At 40.7% G+C, this 15,916-nt stretch overlaps 1 protein-coding gene across 1 annotated transcript in view; it reads right to left on the bottom strand.

Annotated features, from left to right (window-relative positions):
• The window catches only part of LOC123022905 (histone deacetylase 9-like), a 228,648-nt gene that overhangs the window by 54,584 nt on the left and 158,148 nt on the right, over positions 1-15,916 (bottom strand). The gene's annotated exons all lie outside the window — the stretch shown is intronic.

The raw sequence follows: 15,916 nt of genomic DNA on the forward strand, positions 1-15,916 counted from the left end.
AAAGGAGGAATTGATTGGATTTTTGTACAATGGTGTGAAAAACTGGAGATGAAGAAGAGAAAGTTTTTCATCCTTTTCCCTAAATGCAGTCCTGCTCTCTATCTTACCAGTAACAGTTGTAAAATTGGCAGGTACCAGGCACAAGGTATTTTCAGTGGTGGTCACACAACTTTGGAATTCCCTTGCAAAGTTGGCTTCCTCCCTGTAGGATCTCAGGAAGAACCTGAGGGCATTTTATTCCAGTTTGTATGTGAATTAATGTGCTGTGCATAAAGCATAGTGATGGCTATTAATGTTTTGTTGCATTTATTGTTTCATATTTTGTATGTTTTAAGCCTTGCCTGAAAACCAGCTTGTGAAGGAAACATGCCTGGCAGGCATGTCAACAATATTTTAAATCAAATAATCAACCAATAGGAAATAGATTGAATACAGAAAATTTAACACAACACAATTATGGAATTTGCTGCCACAGCTAATGGAGAGGATACAGGTATGTCTATCCAGGGCCAAAAGGTTTGCTGCAATAGCTAAACAGAACCTTCATGTCTAGGATATTCTGAATGACAGTTGCTTTGGGAAAGTCTGTGGCCTCCATGTGCTGGGAGAGACACAGACTTACAAATGTAATGCTTTTGTGCATACCTTCAACCTGAAGCTTTGCAAATAGTCACAAGGGCCAAAACAGGTTTTATATAACACAAGAAACTGGCTGGTCCATCTAAATTAGCATTGTCTACCCTTACTGGCAGCAAGTCTGAATGGAGATGGCACAGAATGAATGAAGACTCAGTTATATAGCCACCTTCTGATGGCTGTTTCAAGGTGAACAGGTGAATATTCACCCACCTCTCTCAATCACTCATGCAGAGATCAACAATAACCTCCTCTGAGGTTATTCCATTGCATTTATATATCTGGAATGACTGAACAATCTCAGGACTTCAGTCACAAACATACAGCAGTATTATTTTGACTGGAAGAAGTCAAGTCCAGGAAACCAACAACGAAGCACAGATAGAGTGGGCGTCCTTAGACTCTTGGGTTTTCTAATTATTTCATATATTTATCTGAATGGCAGAACACAAGCCTTGCTTCCAGTGAACCATAGATTTGGTGCTTGGCATCTCCAGGCAGAGCTGGGAAAGACTCATGGTTGAGACACTAGAGACTGGGGAGGTATAATAGAACCAATATATCTCTCTATATAAGTCAGCTTGCTGTGTCCACATTAGTAGCTCATCTCTCCCATCACACACACTGGTAATTGTTGCTGCAGTCCCTCAAGAGGCAATGCAGAGATGTGAACAAGTAGCATTAGCAAAGAAAAGAGCAGACTTTCAGGACAAATCTATTTTCTTGGCCTCAGAACATGGTATGTATTTCCAGTGGCAGATAAAGGATATGTTCCAGAAAACAGATTTTAGCATGGCTTCCAAGGTCAGGAACAAAACTGAAGTAAAAGAAATATCAAATTTAAAATGTCCTCCTCTCATTTTTCCTTTCCCTTGCTCTTCCCTTTGACTTTTCTGCCAAACCAAGATCTCCTCCTTCCAAGTCTTCCAATAGTTCAATGTCTGCCAGCCAAACATGAAAAGAGGAGGATAATAGTTCTGAGAAACTTTCTTGGTCTCACCTTCTATTTTTAGATATGCAGACATCTATGCTTAGAAAGGCAAGATATTTGGAATGGGGATGCTCCAAAAGATAGTGTCCTTAGCCGTGATTGACTGCAGGACCTTCTTGGAATGCTGTAGCAAGAGCGGATAACCTTTTTTTCTGTTGAGGAATGCATTTTCTCATCAAGGATCTATCAGGGTTGGCCAATGTTGGTGAGGCCAAAGACAGGGTTGGGCAAAGCCAGAGACAAAACTCAGAAGTCATCCTTTTCACCTTCTTTTTCTGCCATTCCTTTCCCTTTATTTATTGTATCTTTCCCAGTAGGAAGCTAGGCGAGGTTCAGGTTGCTTCTACCAGAGATATGAACTGAAAGTCAGGGCTGCAGGTTGTCTCCCTGCTATAGGTTTGGAAGAACCAACCACTGCAGAACCAGTGGAGGGGCACACTCTAAGTGGTTTTGAAGGATTACCTTCCTATGGCAGTGTGTAGCAGCTCCACATAATGTAATGTAATTTAATAGCACAACATGACAGAAGATATCCAGTGCCTGTTACTTTACAGATTGTAGTTTCAGAATGTCCTGTAATTTTTGAAACCTTGATCTGACAAGACTATAAATAGTGACTGCTGGGAAGTGCACAGCTGGAAAATTTTAGAATTCATACAATTGATCTGCTCTTGGAGTTAGACTTCTACTTCTCATTTATGCTGAAAAAGAGATTAAAAACTATCAGTCTGCATTTCATTCAGTAGAGGGCAGTAGCACACAGACATACCAGGCAACTGTTTTTAAAAACAAACCTGCATATTAGCATCTATGTCCAAATGCATGTGTCAGAGGTATGTGCATCTGGACATTAGGATGCACTGTTTTTAAGACAAAACCCCCTTTCTTTGTTTTGTTCATCTTTATTTCTTCCTTAGTCGAAGACAAGGAAGATGGCTCACTAATGCATTTTGACATAAACTTGGAGTTCTAATTATTCAAACAAAAATTTGTGGTATAAATGCAAGCATCATTTTTATGCTTGTATACATACTTTTAAGCCTCTGATAGCATAGACATAAGTGAAATGCATGGTATAAGAAAAATATATGGATGGTGAAATGCCCTTGTCTCTTACATTTTCCTCTCAGCAAACAGATAACAAATACCATTTTTGTTGATATTACAAAACCATCGCTAGTATAACAACAATCAGTAGTACTATTTACTTGCTGAAACAGCTATTTTAAATCTCAAAGCACAATGTGTTTTCCCAGTTTTCTAGTCTACTAGAATTATATTGCCAAGACTAAGGGCTAAGCAAAAAATTGGAACCCCCACCCCACCCTTAAATTACCAAAACACTAGCCTTGATTATAAATAATTGTCTCAGACCAAGAGAAAAATGGACAGCAAGATCTCAGTCCTTTCAACCAATTTATTCTACAGCAACCCACATTCCATTTGTCTAGACTAAATATAGCAGCGTTTATACAAGAAATCAATAGTGCTTGGAGAGAGCAGAGCAAAGACATGAATATTTCATCAAACTCACAGAGAAATGGCAATCAGCAAACTGACAGCTCATTGGAGGCTGACTCCTCCGGCCCTCCTGATAAGTCTTTGTTATTTGGACGATGGCTCATCCCCTCCAAGTCACAGCCTTATCACAGACACTCTTCTATTTTTAGCATTAATTGCATTGTAGGTGACAAAGACTTATCATGTTTAAAGTGGAGAGATGGATTTTCTTACATCCGTTGTGCCACATAATAGGCCTTGCCAGGAACAATAAAAAGTTACTAGAGCTGAGCAAAAATACTCCTACCCAAGACTGCCTACAGTCTCACAGTTTGAAATGTTCCTGATGCTGAAAACAGAAAAAGATATTCAAACAAAAAACGAAATGCATGCACACACACACTTCTAAAATTGAGGTTATGTGTAACAAATCATGCCAAAAGAGCAGACCCATCTAGGGTAATGTTTGCATTCTAAGGACATCGTTTTGTTTTCAACATCAAAAGACTTAAACTTCTAAACCTCTTGGTGATAAGTGGCATATTTTGTCCTATTAATTCAGTATACGATGGAAAAAGAAAACCTCACAAGCCAACCCCAAAGCAAAAAAAATACATTTAATTACAAACTGTGTTTAATTTCATCCTTCCAGAAAAGGGAGGAACGTGTTCATTGCTATACTGTATCCCTGGTGTCTGGCAAGATTCTCTTCCACCAGAAGGCCAAGAACAGTCCCCTAACTTTTACCATCCTCTCTGGAAACATTATGATCTGAATAATATTTTTGTTGGAATGAACAGAGGCCCAAGTCCAGAGATGCCTGCAAAATTTTGTGATGGATGGACCTCCTTTGGTCCTGGAGCTGGTGGTTGCCTTAGAAATCCATATCTTTGTTCAGATTTGTTGGAGTGAGATGGAAATGAGACATTTTATTTATAGTTTGAATGATGAGAGAGGTTGTAGTGGTTTAAAATGTACTATGAAAAGAGCAAAAATAATTGCTACATTTTGAAGAAACATGTAAATTGATATGTTAAGGTTTTGTATATATGTCAATGGAAGGAAAGAGAGAGGAAGTTACATGATTGTCATGAAGGCACTGGGTTGCCTGGGCAATAAATTTAAACATCTGTAAGGTATCATTCAAGGCGATAAGCCAAACCTCCCCTTCAAGGTAGAACTCTGATTTAAAAAGTCAAAAGGGGTGAGGGGGGTCACTAGAAGAAACTGTATACATCAGGTGATGGCAGAACCTAGGCTTACAAAATATATTACGTTCTCTTTTAAAATTAAAACCCCAAACTACAGTAATAAGAACCCGATCCAAAATTGTTTGTGCAGAGAGAGTGGTATCATATGCAAACTAATGGTTTGGGGATGGGTGTCAGTTACCAACTAAGCAGTACACTAGGGTGACCCTGCTTATTCTAGTACATCTGATTTTTCTCAGAGATTCTACCCATCTTACTCAGAAAGAGTCAAGGAGTCTTTAGAAAGGAGTCAGAAGCCCTTGTTTATCCACTCCAAATTGTCCAGCCAATCTACCAGCAGATCCGGTAATCTGGTGGTTTTCAACTACCAGCCTATGGACCGGTGCTGGTCCACGGGAATTTTCCTGCTGGTCCGTGGAGGGGGGGTACCCCACTTTACATGGACTGGCATGAGGGCTGGTTGTGCACCACCACCTCTTCCTCGGTAGGCATTGAGTTCATACGAGTGCACTGGTGCTACCAGGCGGGCCAGGGAGGGGAGAGACGGCTCGGTGGGAGCCTGCTTGAAGCCATGCTGCTCTGATTTTGGTATTTTGTTCATTTGTTGCTTGGTTTCTGGTTGTTTTAGAGATTTTTTATGAGGTGGGGTATTGTGTTTTAAACTAATACATAGAATACCACATTATGTACATGGTGCTTTTTGTTTCTGCCGTAGCAGTCCCTGAGGTGGTCTTCCTGTTTTCACAGGTTCCCAGCTGCAAGAAGGTTGAAAACCACTGCAGTGATCTATTTTCTGTTTCTTCACTAATATACATAATACTGTCAGTGGATTATTAGTGAATGTGGTTTTCATTTTAGCCCCTTTCTCAAAAAAAGGAAGCAGTTATGGCATTTCTGAAGGTGCTTTCCTCCTCCAAAAGTTAGACAGTAATAGAATTTGTTCTGAACAACATATTTCTGATATTAAACCATGATATTAAAACCACACTGTATTCAACCACCACAATTGACAGTGGAAAGACATAATTTATTAACAGAATGTACTGAATCATGCAGGGCATGCTTAAAGCAAAGCAAAACATTTTCAAGTCCCAGTGATCATAACAGCTTCTTGTGCAGATCTATTCCACTCCCAACAATCATCTTCTATAAATTGATTTTTTAAAAAACCAAAAACTTAGCACTTAAGAGGTAAGGGGCTGATTCTGTGTACACAGATTTACAAAGTAACAATGGAATTAAGGTCTTTTTCTCAACCCTGTATGCAGATTTTATAGCATTGTGCTGTAAAGAAAAGGCATCTGATCTTTGCAGACTCAATTAACAGTTTCGAGAACTGTAAAACCAAGCATGTGTAATAATATCTTCTAGACAGAAAAGCATTGTGAATGGATTGATGGCATTCATTTACAAAAAAAACCCAAAACCATTGCATGAATATGCAGCCTCATGCTACATAATTAAAAACAAATCAGTATTTCATGATGAATAGCCTTGGGACTATAATGTATCTTAAACAGAAAACTATATATATTTAGAGACTTTTTTCCTCCAAAAGCATTTTATTTAAAAAAAATGCAAATAAAAAATGCTAACTGGGGTGGCTAAACATCACAGTGTTTGGTGGGAGCAAACTAAAGAGGTCTGGAATGGGATATTTTCATTCAAATACAACATTGTTTACCCTGGATATGAAAAACACATAAGAAATGAAGTAGGTCTTATAATGGACCAAGACGTAACACAGGCAGTAAGGGAATACAATGGAAAATCCAACTGAATAACGTTGATCAGAATTACTGGAAAACCTATCAACATAACCATCATTTAAGACTATGCCTCCAACAATGGATGCTGAACAAGAAGAAACTGAAAACGTTTATGCAAGGCTTCAAGAAGAAACTGATAACATACTAAAACTAGACATGCCAATAATCCTAGGTGATGGAAATGATAAACAAAGCGGAATCAAATATTGCTGGCAAATTTGGCCTAGGGGGCAAAAATGAAGCAGGAGAGCAACTCATAGAATTCTGTAAACCGGACAATCTGTTCATTGCAAACACACGCTCCAAGCAACCATGCAAACGAACACAGACATGGAAATCATCAGAGGGCCAATACAGAAATGAAATAGATTATGCAATTGGAATGAGGAGGTGGAAAATCTATATTCTCTCTGCCAAAACAAGTATACTGTGGCAATGACCATGAACTCTTAATATCAATAAAAAGGTGAATCTGGAAAAGTCTGCCAACAGAAACACAGTGCCAAAATGCAATTTCAGTAAGTTTCCTGAGGAATTAAAATCCACAATAAAGAATGGATTTGCAGTGTTAAACTTAATTGACTACGAGCTAGGAGAACTGATTGAAACTAGATGCATTATTATGGAAGGGTTTTTTCTGATTTTATTATATTTTTATTGTATTTTAATCCTGTTTTTACGGACTGTATAAACTGCTCAGAAAGCTTTGGCTGTGGGGTAGTACAGAAATTAAATAAATAAATTCTAATTATCTATTGTTGAAAAAAGAAAGAAAAAGCCTAGATGGATGACAAAAGAAGCACTCACAATTGCCAGGGACAGATGAGAAGCAAAAGCAAAGGTGACAGAAATAGGGTCAGACTCTTAAATGCAACTTTTTAGTGACTATCATGCAGAGGCAAAAAAAATAACTATTACAATGACCATTGCAAAGAAAAAGAAGAGACAGCAAAAGAGAAAAAAACAAGAGACCTCTTCCAGAAGATCCAGGAAATCAAAGGGAAATTCAGACCTAGATTAGTAATGCTAAAAGACAAACAAGGGAAAATCCTATCCAATCAGGAGAAAATTATGAGAAGCTGGAAACAATATATGGAAGAATTATACAAAAGAGACGAAAGAATGGCAGACTCTTTTGAAGAGGAGTCCTATGGATCCTGCAATATTAGAAAGTGAACTGAAAGCTGCTCTGAAAGGAAGGAATAGAGCACCTGCAGGAGACAGGATTCTAACAGTTATTCCAAGCTGCAGAAATGAACTGTCCTAAATCTGAACAAGAATATTTCAGCAAATATGGAAAACAAAATGAGAACCCACTGACTGAAAACATTCAATATGCATTCCAGTCCCCAAGAAAGGAGATGCAAAGAACGTAGCAACCATGTGACCATTGCACTAATTTCTCTTGCAAGCAAAGTGATGCTCAAAGTGCTCCAATTAAGAATATTCCCTTATATGGAATGATAAATGCTGAACATTCAAGCTGGATTCCAAAAAGAAAGGGGCACACGCGTTCACACTGCAATTATATGTTGGCTACTGGAGCACAGCAAACAAATTCCAAAGGAAGATCAGTCTATAATGTATGGACTACATCAGAGTCTTCATGTGGATATGAGAAAATATGGGCGGCCCTGAAAGAAAGATGTGCGCTTCAGTATTTGATTGCCCCCATGCATAACCTGTATATGCACACGAAGTTACTGTTAGGACAAGATATGGAAAAACAGAATGGTTTTCCATAGGCAAAGGTATCAGACAATATTTTATCTCCCTATCTATTCAATTTGTACACAGAACATACTATAAGGAAAGCTGGATTAGGAACAGAGGAAGGAGTGAAAATTGCTGGAAGATATATCAATACTTCAATACTATCTTACTGGCAGAAAGCAGCAATTACTTTAAATAACTCCTTATGAAAGCGAAAGAAGAAAATGCAAAGGCAAGACTGTAGCTTAACATTCTTCTGTTAAAATCATGATAACAGAAGAATTACAGAACTTTACTGTCAATGTTGAAGAAATTGAAACTATGAAAGATTTTGTATATCTTGGCTCAGTCATCAGATCAAAAAGGGAGCACAGCCAAGAAATTCTAAGAAGACTGAGATTTGGAAGGGCTTCAATAAAGGAACTCGAAGAGGTAATCAAATGTTTCACTGGAGACCAAAGCCAAGATCATTCACTTTATTGTAGTCCTGATCGCTATGTATGGGTGGGAAACCTGGACAGTGAATAAAGCCGACAGGAAGAAAACCGATGCATGTAAAACACAGTGCTGCAAATAGCCTTTACCAACAGAAGGACAAGCAAGGGAATTCTGGATCAAGTCAAGCGAGAGCTTTCCTAATAAGCCAAAATGACAAAACTGAGGCTGTCGTACCTTGGGCACATCATGCGAAGGCAAAACGCCCTAGAAGAGACAGTCATACTAGGGAAACTTTTATTTATTTATTTATTTATTAAAACATTTTTATGCCGCCCCATTCGCCGAAGCCTCGGGGTGGCTTACAACAATAAGTGAAATAATCATAATCATAAATTAAAAATATAAACATTAGAATAAAATATAAACATACAATATAAAATAAGTCGCCCTGACTAGATAAAATTCAATAATATTAACATTTAAAATGCTGCTTAAATAAAAAGGTCTTCGCCTGGCGCTGAAAAACAAATAACGACGGCGCCAGGCGGACCTCTCTGGGGAGCACATTCCATAACTTAGGCGCCACCGCTGAGAAAGCCCTCCTCCAGGTGCTCACCCTCCTAATTTCTTTCACAGAGGGTTCCCGGAGAAGGGCCTCCCCCGCCGATCTCAGGGGGCGGCTGGGCATATATGGATGTAAGCGCTCCTTCAGGTAACCAGGACCCAAGCCGTTTAGGGCTTTATAGGTCATCGCCAACACCTTGAATTGGGCTCGGACTTCAATGGGAAGCCAGTGAAGCTGACGGAGAACTGGAGTCATATGAACAAAATGTCCAGTCCCCGTCAGCAGCCTGGCAGCTCTATTTTGAACCAATTGAAGTATCCGGACCGTCTTCAAGGGTAGCCCCACGTAGAGCGCGTTACAGAAGTCAAGACGGGAAGTCACCAGCGCATGTGTCACTGTCGCAAGGCAGTCGTACTCCAGGTAGGGGCGCAGCTGATGAATCAGCCGAAGCTGGAGGAAAGCGCTCCTCGCCGCTGCTGTTACCTGAGCTTCCAGTGAAAGCTCCGGGTCGAGGAGCACTCCCAAGCTGCGGACCTTGTCCCTAAGAGGGAGTGCAACCCCGTTCAGGATAAGGTTCAATTCACCCTCACCGAAGCCCGATCCGCCAACCAACAGGACCTCTGTCTTGTCTGGATTGAGCTTCAGTTTATTGGCCCTCATCCAGCTCATTACCTCGGCCAGGCACCGGTTCAGTACAGCCACTGCCTCACCTGGATTGGTGGAAAACGAGAGGTAGAGCTGGGTATCATCAGCGTACTGATGGTTCCGCAGCCCACACCTCCTGATGACCTCTCCCCGCGGTTTCATGTAGATGTTGAACAGCAACGGGGACAAAATGGACCCCTGCGGTACTCCATGGCATAGCTGCCATGGCGCAGAGCCATAGTCCCCCAGCACCACCTTCTGAGACCGGCCATTGAGATAGGAGCAGAACCACTGCAAAGCAGTGCCTCCGACCCCCAATCCCGCAAGCCTATCCAGAAGGATACCATGGTCGATGGTATCGAAAGCCATTGAGAGGTCCAGGAGAACCAACAGGGACGCACTCCCCCTGTCCTTCTCCCTGCACAGGTCATCGTACAGGGCGACCAAGTCAGATTCAGTACCATACCCGGGTCTGAAGCCGGACTGAAATGGGTCCAGATATGGGTCCAAATATGACATGGATGGACTCCATAAAGGAAGCCACAGCCTTGAATTTAGAACAGGTATGCAGGAATATCATAGACAGGACATTCTGGAGGGCTTTCATCCATAGGGTCACCATAAATTGGAGAAGATTTGATGTCACATAACAGCACAAATGGCATTATTTCTTGTATCAACCTAATAGCACTAAGATGACAAATGCCATCTTTTATATTTTAATTAATTTATGTAAGCCATCCTGATGCTTGTGCAAAGGATGGGGAAAACATGTTTTAAACAAACAAACAAATGTAATTATATCAGAAGAGATTGGTTGTGTTGTTATTGATGATAATAATTTAATTCATGTTGTTTGGGAGGAGGGTGTCAGACTGGTGCCAGGAAGCTCAGCAGGTGACTTTGGGACAGTCACTGTTTCTCAGCCTGACCTTACAGAGTTCTTGTAAGGCTAAATGGGATAGGAGAAAACTGGGTGTACCAGATTATGCACACTGGAGGAAGACAGGAATAGTGTACAAAATGTAATAAATAAATAAGGAGTGTGCTGATTTTTCACTTCCAGCAAGGAGTTCTTGCACTTCATGCGGTACTTTTCCTGACTATTTGAAAGGAGGGGCAATTGGGAGCTATGAGACACTTGCTGAGGGAAACTATCTCCACACATGCAGCCATTTGGACACTACTACTACTACTATTATCAGTCTTACATTTTCCTTTAAATGCTTGCATACAAGTAAGAAATGAGAAGCAAAATAAATGTAAAGAGTGATTAGGGCATTGATATGCAAAGCTTTTATTTCCCAAGTACTTGAAAGGGAAACATGGACAACCATGTACTTCTAGACCATCAACTGAACCAACCACTGACTTAAAGAAAGCAGGCTGCTTGAAAATGAATGATTTTATTATACTGATTGTCTAAAAACTGTCCTGCTTTCTGGGAATATTCATAGAAATGCAAGCATAACTATGAATGTCTCAAATGACTTATTTGTTGTAAAGTCCAATATTCCTTCACTCCTGAACACTTAGAAAATAAAGTTTTATCAACCTGCTGTCCTGCATTCAAGTTTCAAGTCAATCTTTTGACTATTAACCAGTGGGGGACCAGGGGATCTGATGAAAAAAGTAAAGTTCTGACGAAAATCACAAAATATGTTAGCATAGAAAACCTCAAATATATCTCAGCCTCTCCGTTACTTTCTTTGTACACCAGCAGAGTCTTTAAGCCTACCCTCTGTACAGCTTTCTGCCAAATAATTGAGCAATTCTCATCTTTTTAAAAAAGTTATTTTTCTTTTACAAGGAATCTGCACATATTTCATACAGCCAGGTTCTGCTGAGGGCAAGATAAAAATAGACCCAAGATAAATGTGGATTTAACCTTCAAATTTACTTGAGTGATTCAAAGAATAAATTGCCATCCTTCTGCCAGCTAGTTGGCATTCAAAAACATGTGTGCCAAGATGCCTCCTGGTGATCTTCATTGTTATACAGTATTCATAGAATGAAGCCATGGCAGTGGTTTATCCTCACTTGTTTTGTGATGCTAGTGGGATGCCACATGTTATGACAATATGCTGGAAAAGCAGTCCTTGTTCCCAAACTTGCATAATTATTTGCAAGTGAAGCCATCCAGAAGATGCAGTAATTAAGTCATGCTTAATAGGGCTGACTTCCCATGTTATCATCCTCCATTTGTGGTGCAGATCTGCCTGAATGATCATAAGATCATAAGATCATTCAGAACACGTGAACATTAAGATGTGAGAAATCCGAAAAATGATATTGGAAGCCAACTGCCTTATATGAAGTGACAGCATTGGTCCATCTAACTGGATCATAGGAACACACACCCCAATCCCAGGCCATAATTATGGCTCCTGACACCAGTACCACTGAATTTCTTCTTCCAATGGTTGTCATACAAATCACTGAGAAGGAAAGGGTCTTGTAATGGCAGAATTTTTTAGGGTTTCAGAGAGGGGTACTACCTGGACATGCCTAGAATTAAACCTGGGAACTTCTGCATGCAAAACATCTGTTGTACCATTGAGCTGCAGCTTTTCTTCTAATATAGAATGGAAGCTTACTGTTCTCTGTTCTGTTTCTGACTAAATCAATAAGCACTGATAATTATGATGTGAATCAGTCACAAGAAGATTCAGTAAAGGCTATTGCATGAAGCAATGTCTGTTAACAGTTCAAATAGTTAAAATAGATTTCATATTGTTAAAACATTACTGGAATCATCTGTTATAATAACCAATGTTTGCATTCTTCAAACTACAGTACTTGCTTTAGAACTGCTCAATTAACATTAATGGGAAATATTTCAGAGTTAAGGAGCTGTAAAGCAGAGCAGAGTCGAATCTTCCTCCTGGATTTTGTCAGTTTGTTTGCCATTTGCAGAAGACTACAGTTTTCACTCCACTTTGGACAGAACCTTTTCGTCAATAGCATGTCACATTGCCATGCCATTATACCTCTAATTCGGTGTCTCATTTCGTTTGCAGAACTCATGATGAACCCAAATATGGGTGCTAGTGTCCAGAGAAACAACTAACTTGATGCGTCTGCTGAAATGAACAATGTCTGTGAAACCTCATGTCATAACAAATGAGGTTGGTCATGCATTGTATTTATTGGCTGCTCTTCCCTCCACTCCCCAAATCAGCAGCTCCTGTCTTCTGCCTGGCAATATGAGGCTAGGTTGCAAATAGATTCAACAGCTGTATAGCAATTGCTGATTGGTAGCTGAGTCAAGATCTTCTTCCGCTCAAAAAGAGCCCACTGACTACACAGAAAACAGATTGGGATGGAGGACTGGTAAGACTTAGAAGTGATGGAGGTTTTATTGGTAGTGCTTGGGAAAGGTTGAGTCACCTAAGGGTGCTTGATGGGCTCTGGGTATGAGTTGTAGTAAGAATTCTACTTTTGGGTTGCAGTTTGGACACTCAATCTCTAAAAGCTTCACCATCACTGGGTTAGTGTTAGAAAAACGAGGTGTCCTGGCATGATTTTGATGGTTGGAATGTGTTTAGAATGGGCAGAAATAATGAGCTGTGCAGAAAAAGCTACTCAAGGAAGGCTTTTTCAAAATCGCCCTCTTTTCAGTGGAACTTTAGCCCTAAATTAGGGTTAGGGGAGTGCACCAGGGTAGGGTTAGGACAGTGGTGGTGAACCTATGGCATGCATGCCACAGCAGGCACGCAGAGCCCTCTCTGTTACCCCAGCATTGCCCCAGCAGCCAAGCATCGGATAACAGCACACATAGGGGCGATGCGTATGCTTAGAAATGAGTAGCAGCGCCAGGTGATGACGTCACAAGCCACAACTCATTCGCTGTGACTCGTCCGAGCTTCTGCATGGCTGGTCAGTGCGCTGCCAAGGATAGATAACAGATATAAATATATTTGCTTAGACTGCCTGTGAGTTGTTTTTTCTAAACTTAAACCTCAGTTTTCAGGTTTTATTGTAGTGATGGCCCTTTGCAATAAATAAGTGGGTTCTGAGTGGCAGTTTGGGCACTCAGTCTCTAAAAGGTTTGCCATCACTGGTCTAAGGTTTCCATGTTTCCATAGTAGTTCCTGTTATGTCTGAAGCCAGTTAAAATGTTTTGTGATGGTTTCTCCATTTTGGACAGTAAACTCAGCAGGAAGAGTGACCACAGTCACTCCAGTCACAATTTTATGCTTCCCTGTTCACCTAGCAATGGCCAAGTTGCTGGTAGACAGGAGCCGATTGGCTGCCCCTGCACTCCTTGTCTGCCTGCCCTTCTGGTGAGCTCTCTTGCACTATCCCCATGCACCATGGGAAGGGTGAGGGCATGGGACAGTGTGTGAGACTTTGCATAAAGAGCAGGCACTTGTGAGGTGCTGATGTGTGAGTCAGACATCTTGGAGATCATCTAGGAAGCATGTAAGAGGAACAGTCCTGCCAGATTGTGGATAGGCATGTGGTTGGCCAGCAGTGGACATGATGGTAGCAGGCTGGCTGGGCATTGGGCAGTGCATGCTGGGAGGGAGGACAGGGAGCAGTGACTGAGGAGCCATCAGTCCCTCTACTAATGAGTAGAGAGGGACAGCATGGAGCAGGAGGAAAGAAAAAGCAGTGGCTGGCTGAGAACATGCCCAGGAGAGCTTGCGGAGCAATGGAGGAGAATGAGATGACACAGGCAGGAGTGATGCACACTGGGATTAGTTTCTTGCCACAGGTGATGATGAGATACCTGCCAACATTTGGAGGGAAGATGGTGGTGAGCCAAGACTACTTCTGAGTAGTTATGTTGTGAATGGCTGAACACAAGACCCTTGGTAAAAATGGTAATGCCATGGTATTGCTTAGTGTTACATGTGAACAGCTCCTTTGTGTGAAGTAAACACAACCTACCCTGTCTTTTTATCCAGGCAACACACCACACCTAGAATGTCTCCATCTTGTACCAGGGACTGAGGTTAAACTCTAGGAGCTTGCAAAACTGTATTGCTTCCCCAGTCTCATTCAGTCCAAGGATTTAAAGAGAAAGGCATGTGTTCCTGGATTTGTGATACAATGCTAGAGTACAGCCCAAAACACTGGTCTAGTTTATAGGCTGAGTTCAATTGCTGCAGCCTGAAGTCAAGGACAAAATACTTAGAACTGTCAGGAAGATCATGTATTGGCACAAAACTTTGCCTTTCCAGACTTATTGTAAGTGACTGGTAAGAACTAACTGGCCACATACAGTGACTCAAAAATGCCTGTTTAGGTGTGTAGTTGTCCTTCGCTCCCTAAAACGTTGAGAATGAAGTTGTCCTGAGGAATGCTCCCATGGATTGCAAAATAATAGTGCTCCATTGCAACTATATCTTTTTTTAGTACTCAAGCAAGTGGTTGCTGTGACAAAATACCATCAGATTAAAATAACACTAAGTTGTTTGTGAAAGGGAAAACACAACCACACTCAATTTCATATCAAGTTATTCATATTACATGGAACTATTAGAGGGATGAGGAAATGGTTGCCATTTGACAAGGGTAGGTCTACTTTTCACAAATAGCCAATAAAGAGGTATACCGCATTTTACTTCTGGTCAACCACATTACATCCATTTAGAAACAAGTCAAATTGTTAGCTTTGACCTTCTAAACTGTTTGCAGCCAGAGTATCTGAAAAGAGCCCTTCCTTCAAATATGAACTTGCCTGTAACTTTTGGTCATCTCCAGAGGATTCATGATATTCTCCATCTGCTAGAGAGGCTAAGACATAGATACTCAACTCAGGACCTTTTTAATGTCAACACTTCCACTGCAGAAAGATGAGATTAGACCCTTCCTAATTTATCTTCAGAGAGGCAATACTGTCCTGTTCCATCCTGTCCTTTTACCATTTAACATTTTGTTGTTCTTCAGTGTTCATGCTGCCTGCAAATTCTATTGTATGTTATTGTACCTTTGCTCCTTGGGCTTATGTGAAGTTTTAGCGTGTTATTGTATACTGCCTTGATGACCTGCTAGGTAGAGGTTGTGATTTAAGATATCTAATGAAAAAATAAATATGTAAATATGTTGCTTGACTATACCACTTGAAACTGCATGTGGAGACTCGTATGAAATACACATTCAGCAAAGCATTTTTCTTTTATATATTTAAAGGATACCAACCATATTCTTCAAAAGGTTCTCATGGAAGAGATAATAGACTTCTGCCCATGGAACACTAGCATGTCAAGAAGAAGACTAACCTAGAACCATGCCCAGCCAAAAACATTTTTGCTGTCTTGAACCCATGAATAAAAACAATTCCATGTAGAAAAATCAGTTGGACAGAAGCCTCTTCCACCTCAAGGGCAGCAAGCTAACTTAGGGGGTACAAGGCAGTACAAGGCTGCCCTCCAATATCTTTCTGCTGCTGCTTTCTGTCCCTACCCCTCTGGTATCTGCTAACTGAATCAGCTGCTTC

Source organism: Varanus komodoensis, unplaced genomic scaffold, assembly GCF_004798865.1.
Source record: "Varanus komodoensis strain SLA01 unplaced genomic scaffold, ASM479886v1 scaffold2, whole genome shotgun sequence".
Taxonomy (NCBI): Eukaryota; Metazoa; Chordata; class Lepidosauria; order Squamata; family Varanidae; genus Varanus; species Varanus komodoensis.